Raw genomic sequence first — 9,369 nt, forward strand, 5'->3', positions numbered from 1 at the left:
ACGTGGCTAGACCTTTTGTGTAACTCACTTATATCTAAAATTTTAGTGTCATTGATAAGCTTTGCTCACTTTTAGAAAAGACCACATTTTTCATGTATATAAGATGCTTATATGCCTATAAGTTAAACATGGGTATAAGTATGATAATTGTATACTATCATTGTATGCTTCTATACGGTCACATGAACCCATTGTTGTCTAGATTTGGTAAACTTCTAAAGCTTAGCAGTAAAAGGAACTATTGCTCCTATTAGATCCTAGACAACTTGCATGATTATCTCTTTTTATCTTCACAACAAACTTGCAGGTAGGTTTTATTATATTATAGCCTTGAAACCTGAGGATCATACCTTCGCCAGATTGTACTTCCTCCTGGAGCCAGGGTCTCAATGCAGACTTTCAGGGCCTTTTTTAAGCCCCTAGATTACTCAGCCTTCCAAAGTTAAGGGTTATGATTATCTAGGTCCCAGTGCTCATTTTCTAGCATGCAGGCTGTACAAACACATGTTCTTATTTGTTTTGGGATAATAGAGATTATGACTGACAAAGTGTTGATTGGCCAGCAATTGTTTGTGAAGATCTAATTGCAGATCCAAAACAGTGGAATTTTTGTATCTCTCAGTTGTATTTTTGCAAGTTCCCAATTTTCCTATAGGTGTACTAATATAGATTTGTAATTATTTAATTGCTAAAAATAAAAATATCAATGGATTTCATGTTTTGTAAGAATATATTTTAGAATATCTCAATATTGAATTCCTTTTTGCTGTTTGACAATGACCTTAAACTTGACTGATATCTGGCTTCAAGCATTATATGGGTCTGTTAAAACTGACATTTAAAGAACAGATGTATTGTTTGCTGATGAGATATTTCCTTTTATGTGAGTGCAGTACCTAGTTGTTCATTTTTGACTTTTTGTCTAAGGTCAAATGTAGGATCAATTTAAAATTTTATAAGTCCCTTTCTAAAACTCTGTCCTACCATAACCATAATGATCTACAAGGCTGCTTCCATCTCTCATTTCAATATGTGAAAGTTCCATTAGAATTTCAGGTGACAAATTGCTTGCAGCATGAAGCCGCAAAAAAAAAAAATTAGAGAACTCCATAGCAGTGCTGTTAGGGCATTCTCACTACCTATCAAATGGCAGAGTTTGAATCAATTGGATCATATAAAATGCATTTTTCACCTCCAGCTCATGTTTCTCCTTTCCATAAAAAATAAGGAAATTGAATGCAATGTGGATGTGAAACAGGCTAGAAATTAAAAAAAGTACTGAAGAATTGAAGACCCTGTCTTAAGATCTAACATGTTAGAAAGTTCTTTGTGCCATAGGTTCTGCTACTGTTAAAAACATGAGAAATGCCTCCCTTTTAGAAATGGGATGAAAGTTTAGGGGAAAAAAATGTGAGTCATATTTCCCCAGTACACAAACTAGGTTCTTTTAAAAGTAATACACTTTTCACGGCAACATTAACTATTTGTAAGTGAAAGATTTTCCCTTTTTCTATTTCTTTTAATGACTTATTTCCTGAAGATTAAATACCTGGCTTTTCACTATTTTTGTTCTTCCTACACACCCACCCCAGCCCATTGTTGCTTTTATGCACTTCAAGACTTCGGCTCTAACATACTCAAGGATTATCCTTACAACTCCAGCTGTAACTTCCCTCTCTATTATTAGTCTCATGTCTCTAATTATCTGCTGTTCCCAGTATCTTGGATTCCCTATGTTACCTTAAATTTAACATGTCTAACAACAATATCATTATATTGTATAAGATTAGTACTTCCTCTAAGAGACCCAATGCTGGTCTGTTGTACTAGTATGCTTCCAGTCTCTCAGTAATAGCTGGGAGTCATGTTTGACTCTTACATTTTATTCGTTCCCTACTTTAATTACTTGCTTTATTGATTTTTTTTTTTCGTTTAAAGATCCTCTCTCTCTCTCTTTCATTTCCAATACTACTCTCTTTTAATAGACTTTCAACATCTCATACATTTTTTATAATTTTTCCTTTATACCTCAGTATTATCCACTCCAACCCATCCTACATACATATCTTGTATTTCTCTTGCTGCAAAATATATTGTTCCCCTTGTTCTCTTTAATCCAAAGTAATTAATGTTTCTCCACTTCCTAGATAATAAAGCTTACGTTAATTACCTGGCCTACAAGTCTCCTAAAAAACACATTTCCTAGTTTTCTTTCCAACCTTGTCTCTCACTACTTCCGTACACAATCCTTTTAGTTGATTCATTATTTCCCGCACATGCCATATAGCAATAATCTCAATAGTGTGATTTCTACTTCTCTAAATTATTTTTCCTTATTTTTTGTAAGGCCCCAGCTCCTGCAACCCTCTATAATGACCTCTCTCAAACCCCACTGTGATTCCTTATTTTCAACTTCTAAACCACTTACCATCTGTCACAGGACTTCAGCACATAGAAAATCAATACACCTGATTTTCTGTCTCTCCATGTGTATTGTAATATTCTGGAAGAAAAGCCTCATTTTTTTTTCCTATTACCTAACATGATATACTGTGTTCTAAATATATTAGTTTAATAAATGTTTCCTTGGTTTTGTTGAAATGATTATAAGAATGATATTTACTATGTAAGTACATGTCTGTCACTAGAAACACTTTCCTGGTAGAGTCTTGAGTCCCTCCCATGTTCAGGTCCATCACTCTCTCATATTTGACCTGAACCTCAGTTGAACTTTGCATAATTTAAGATTTGGATAATCACAGGAAAGAAAGAAGACTATTCTTAAGAAATAAACCAGCATATACAAAGGTATGGGGGAATGGACACTGGTTGGTGAGTGGAAAATGAGCATGCTGTGAGTGGAGAATATTGTTCATGGAGGAGTATGGCCCACTGAAGGAAATTTTAAAAGGCAAACTTTAGAAAGAAAAAAGCAGCTCCCAACAGGAAAGTCTGAGAGGCAAGGGGGGAAAAGATGAGCAAAGAAATTGTTAAAAATGTGCATCAATATTTAAAAAATGTTTATCAGAGAAAATAATGAAAATTATCTTGAAATGAGGGTGAAAATAAAAGATTAAAGATTCTGGAAAACAATCATATATAAGACAGGAGTAACCAGATTTAAAGCATTCTATAGTCATAATATCATTTGAAGGGGAAGAGTACAATATTGAATATCACTAGCTATATAACGATTATGATTTAAGAGGATAAACTAAAAGAGCAGAGTCAGAGTACATAACTTCCAAAATACAGGGAGAAAATAAAACATAAGAGGAAAAGAAGGGACAAAATGTTTGGAAGACACCAGAAACCTTCAAGATGGTGGAGGAGTAAGCCGTGGAGATCACCTTCCTCCCCACAAAAGCATCAAAAATACATCTACATGTGGAACAACTCCTACAGAACACCTACTGAACGCTGGCAGAAGACCTCAGACCTCCCAAAAGGCAAGAAACTCCCCACGTACCTGGGTAGGGCAAAAGAAAAAAGAATAAACAGAGACAAAAGGATAGGGACAGGACCTGCACCAGTGGGAGGGAGCTGTGAAGGAGGAAAAACTTCCACACACTAGGAAGCCCCTTGGTGGGCGGAGATGGTGGGAGGTGGGGGGAAGCTTTGGAGCCACAGAGGAGAGCACAGCCACAGGGAGGGGAGGGCAAAGTGGAGAGATTCCTGCAGAGAGGATCGGTGCCGACCAGCACTCACCAGCCTGAGAGGCTTGACCGATCACCTGCCGGGGCGGGCGGGGTGAGAGCTGAGGCTCGGGCTTCAGAGGTCAGATCCCAGGGACAGGACTGGGGTTGGCTGTGTGAACACAGCCTGAAGGGGGCTAGTGCACCAGTTAGCCGGTAGGGAGTCCAGGAAAATGTCTGGACCTACTGGAGAAGCAAGAGACCATTGTTTCGTGGTGCACAAGGAGAGGGGCTTCCTGTTCCATGTGCCCACAGACTGCAGAGTACCGCCTAAGTGAGCTCCACAGACGAGCTGAAGGTGAGAGCTGTGGATATCAGCTCGGACCCCAGAGGCAGGCATGAACCGCTAACACTGCCACTGTTGCCACCAAGAATTCTGTGTGCAAGTGCAGGTAACTACCCACACCACCCCGGGAGCCTGTGTAGCATGCCACTGCCAAGGTCCTGAGATTCAGGGACAACTTCCCTGGGAGAACACATGGCGCACCACAGGTTTCTGCAATGTCACGCTTGCCTCTGCTGCTGCAGGCATGCCCCACATTACAATTATGACTACCATACCCCTTCCTCTCCCCGGCCTGAGTGAGCAAGAGAGTTCTAACTAGCCACTGCTTTAACCCACACCTGTCTGGGCTGAGAAGAGAGGCCTGAGAGTGGCCTACATGCAGAGGTGGAGCCAGAACAAAAGGTGAACCCCAGGAGCTTGTGAACAAAGAAGAGAAAGGGAAATTTCTCCATGCAGCCTCAGGAGCTGCGGATTAAATCCCCACAATCGACTTGATAAATGCTGCATCTGTGGAATACCTGAATAGACAACGGATGTTCCCAAACATGAGGCAGTGGACTTTAGGAGCAACTGTAGACTTGGGGTTTGATTTCAGTGTCTGATTTGTTTTTGATTTTATGTTTATCTTACTTTAGTTTTTAGTGCTTGTTATCATTGGTGGATTTGCTTATTGGTTAGGTTGCTCTCTTCCTTTTTCTTCTTTCTTTTTGTGAGTGTGTGTGTGTGTGTATGTTTCTTTGTGTGATTTTGTCTGTTTAGTTTTGCTTTTACCATTTGTTTTGGGGTGCTATCTTTTCATTTTTTAAAATTTTTTCTTCCTTTTCTTCTGAGCCATCTTGGTGCTCCGGCTGGGTGTCAGGCCTGAGCCTCTGAGGTGGGAGAGCCGAGTCCAGGACATTGGACCACCAGAGACCTCCCAGCACCACATAATATTAATTGGTATGAGCACTCCCAAAGATCTCCAACTCAACACAAAGATCCAGTTCCACTCAACAGCCAGCAAGCTCCAGTGCTAGACGCCCCATGCCAAACAACTAGCAAGACAGGAACACAACACCACCCATTATCAGAGAGGCTGCCTAAAGTCATACTAAGTTCACAGACACCCCAAAAGACACCACCGGACACAGCCCTGCCCTCCCAGAAGGACGAGATCCAGGCCCAGCCAACAGAACACAGGCACCAGTCCCCCCGACCAGGAAGCCTACACAGCCACTGAACCAAACTCACCCACTGGGGGCAGGCACCAGAAATAAGAGAAACTGCAAACCTACAGCCTGCAAAAAGGAGACTCCAAACACAGTAAGTTAAACAAAATGGTAAAACAGAGAAGTATGCAGCAGATGAAGAGGCAAGGTAAAAACCAACCAAACCAAACAAATGAAGAGGAAATAGGCAGTCTACCTGAAAAAGAATTCAGAGTAATTATAGTAAAGATGATCCAAAAATCTGGGAAATAGAATGGAGAAAATTTAAAAAAACGTTTAACAAGGACCTAAAAGAATTAAACAGCAAACAAACAATGATGAACAACTCAATAAATGAAATTAAAAATTCTCTACAAGGAATCAATAACAGAGTAACTGAGGCAGAAGAACGGGTAAGTCACCTTAAGATAGAATAGTGGAAACAACTATCGTAGAGCAGAATAAAGAAAAAAAAAAGAAAAGGATTGAGAGTCTCAGACACCTCTGGGACATTAAACACACCAACATTAGAATTATAGGGGTCTCAGAAGAAGAAAACAAACAAAAAAAAGGGACTAAGAAAATATTTTAAGAGATTAAAGTCGAAAACTCCCCTAATATGGGAAAGGAAATAGTCAATAAAGACCAGGAAGCACAGAGAGTCCCATACAGGATACATCCAAGGAGAAACACGCCAAGACACATATTATTCAAACTATCAAAAATTAAACACAAAGAAAATATATTAAAAGCAGCAAGGGAAAAGCAACAAATAACATACAAGGGAATCCCCATAAGGTTAACAGCTGATCTTTCAGCAGAAACTCTGCAAGCCAGAAGGGAGTAGCAGGACATATTTAAAGTGATGAAACAGGAAAACCTACAACCAAGACTGCTCTACCCAGCAAGGAACTCATTCAGATTCAACAGAGAAATTAAAAGCTTTACAGACAAGAAAAACTTAAGAGAATTCAGCACTGCCAAACCAGCTTTACAACAAATGCTAAAGGGACTTCTCTAGGTGGGAAAAACAAGAGAAGGAAAAGACCTCCAAAAACAAACCCAAAGTAATTAAGAAAATGGCAATAGGAACATATATATTGATAACTACCTTAAATGTAAATGGATTAAACGCTCCAACCAAAAGACACAGGCTGCCTGAACAGATACAAAAACAAGACCCATATATATGCTGTCTACAAGAGACCCACTTCAGACCTAGGGACACATACAGACTGAAAGTGAGGGGATGGAAAAAGATATTCCATGCAAATGGAAATCAAAAGAAAGCTAGAGTAGCAATTCTCATATCAGACAAGATAGACTTTAAAATAAAGACTTTGTTACAAGAGTCAAAGAAGAACACTATATAATGATCAAGGGATCAAACCAAGAAGATATAACCATTGTAAATATTTATGCATTGAACATAGGACCACCTCAACACATCAGGCAAATGCTAACAGCCATAAAAGGAAATCAGCAGTAACACAATCATAGTAGGGGACCTTAACACCCCACTTTCACCAGTGGACAGATCATCCAAAATGAAAATAAATAAGGAAACACAAGTGTTAAATGACACATTAGACCTGATGGACTTAAGTGATATTTATAGGACATTCCATCCAAAAACAACAGAATAAACTTTCTTCTCAAGTGCACCTGGAACATTCTCCAGGATACATCGTATCTTGGGTCACAAATCAAGCCTCAGTAAATTTAAGAAAATTGAAATCATATCAAGCATCTTTTCTGACCACAATGTTATGAAACTAGATATCAATTACAGGAAAAAAAATCTGTAAAATATAGAAACACAGGGAGGCTGAACAATACGCTACTAAATAACCAAGAGATCACTGAAGAAATCAAAGAGGAAATCAAAAAATACCTAGAAACAAATGACAATGGAAACACGACAACCCAAAACCTATGGGATTCAGCAAAAGCAGTTCTAAGAGGGAAGTTTATAGGAATACAATCCTACCTCAAGAAACAAGAAAAATCTCAAAGAAACAACCTAACCTTACACCTAAAGCAATTAGAGAAAGAAGAACAAAAAACCCCCAAAGTTAGCAGGAAAGAAATCATAAAGATCAGATAAGAAATAAATGAAAAAGAAATGAAGGAAACAATAGCAAAGATCAATAAAACTAAAAGCTGGTTTTCTGAGAAGATAAACAAAACTGATAAACCATTACCCAGACACATCAAGAAAACAAGGGAGAAGACTCAAATCACACAATTAGTAATGAAAAAGGAGAAGTAATAACTGACACTGCAGAAATACGAAGGATCATGAGAGGCTACTACAAGCAACTATATACCAATAAAATGGACAACCTGGAAGAAACGGACAAATTCTTAGGAAAAGAAGTACAACTGTCCAAATCTGAAACAGGAAGAAATAGAAAATATGAACAGACCAATCACATGCACTGAAATTGAAACCGGGATTAAAAATCTTCCAACAAAAAATCTTCCAACAAACAAGGAGCAGATGGCTTCAGGGTGAATTCTATCAAACATTTAGAGAAGAGCTAACACCTATCCTTCTCAAACTCTTCCAAAAAACTGCAGAGGAAGGAACACTACCAAACCCATTCTATGTGGCCACCATCACGCTGATACCAAAACCAGACAAATATACTACAAAAAAAGAAAATTACAGACCAATATCACTCATGAAAATAGATGCAAAAACCCTCAGCAAAATACTAGCAAACAGAATCCAATAACATATTAAAAGGATCATACACCATGATCAAGTGTGGCTTATCCCAGGAATGCAAGGATTCTTCAATATAGGCAAATCAATCAATGTGATATACCATATTAAAAAACTGAAGGATAAAAACCATATGAGAATCTCAATAGATTCAGGAAAATCTTTTGACAAAATTCAACACCAATTTATGATAAAAACTCTCCAGAAAGTGCACATAGAGGGAACCTACCTCAACATAATAAAGGCCATATATGACAAGCCCACAGTCAACATCATTCTCAATGGTGAAAAACTGAAACCATTTCATCTAAGATCAGGAACAAGACAAGTGTGCCCACTCTTACCACTATTATTTAACATACTTTTGGAAGTTTTAGCCATGGCAATCAGAGAAGAAAAGGAAATAAAAGGAATCCTGATCAGAAGAGAAATAAAACTGTCACTGTTTGCAGACAACATGATACTATATACATAGAGAAACCTAAAGATGCTACCAGAAAACTACTAGAGCTAATTAATGAATTTAGTAAAGTTGCAGGATACAAAATTAGTGCACAGAAACCTCTTGCATTCTTATACACTAATGACAAGAAATCTGAAAGAGAAATTAAGGAAACACTCCCATTTATCATTGCAACAGAAAGAATAAATACCTAGGAATAAACCTACCTAAGGAGACAAAGGACATGTGTGCAGAAAACTATAAGACACTGATGAAAGAGATGAAAGATGATACAAACAGATGGAGAGATATATACCATGTTCTTGGATTGGAAGAATCAACATTGTGAAAATGACTATAGTACCCAAAGCAATCTACAGATTCAATGCAATCCCTATCAAACTATCAATGGCATTTTTCACAGAACTAGAACAAAAAATTTCATAATTTGTATGGAAACACAAGGACCCCAAACAGCCAAAGCAATCTTGAGAATGAACAACAGAGCTGAAGGAATCAGGGTTCCTGACTTCAGAATATAATACAAAGCTACAGTAATCAAGAAAGCATGGTACTGGCACAAAAACAGAAATATAGATCAATGGAATAGGAGAGAAAACCCAGAGGCAAACCTAGACACATATGGTCACCTTATCTTTGACAAAGGAGGCAAAAATATACAATGGAGGATAAGTGGTGCTGGGAAAACTGGACAGCTACATGTAAAAGAATGAAATTAGAACACTTCCTAACACCATACAGGAGGATAAACTCAAAATGGATTAAAGACCTAAACTCAAAATGGATTAAAGACCTAAATGTAAGGCCAGACACTATACAACTCTTAGAGGAAAACACAGGCAGAACACTCTATGACATAAATCACAGCAAGATCCTTTTTGACCCACCTCCTAGAGTAATGGAAATAAAAACAAAAATAAACAAATAGGACCTAATGAAACTTAAAAGCTTTTGCATAGCAAAGGATACCATAAACAAGAAGAAAAGACAACCCTCAGAATGAGAGA

This window comes from Globicephala melas, chromosome 13 (assembly GCF_963455315.2).
Source record: "Globicephala melas chromosome 13, mGloMel1.2, whole genome shotgun sequence".
NCBI classification, from domain to species: domain Eukaryota; kingdom Metazoa; phylum Chordata; class Mammalia; order Artiodactyla; family Delphinidae; genus Globicephala; species Globicephala melas.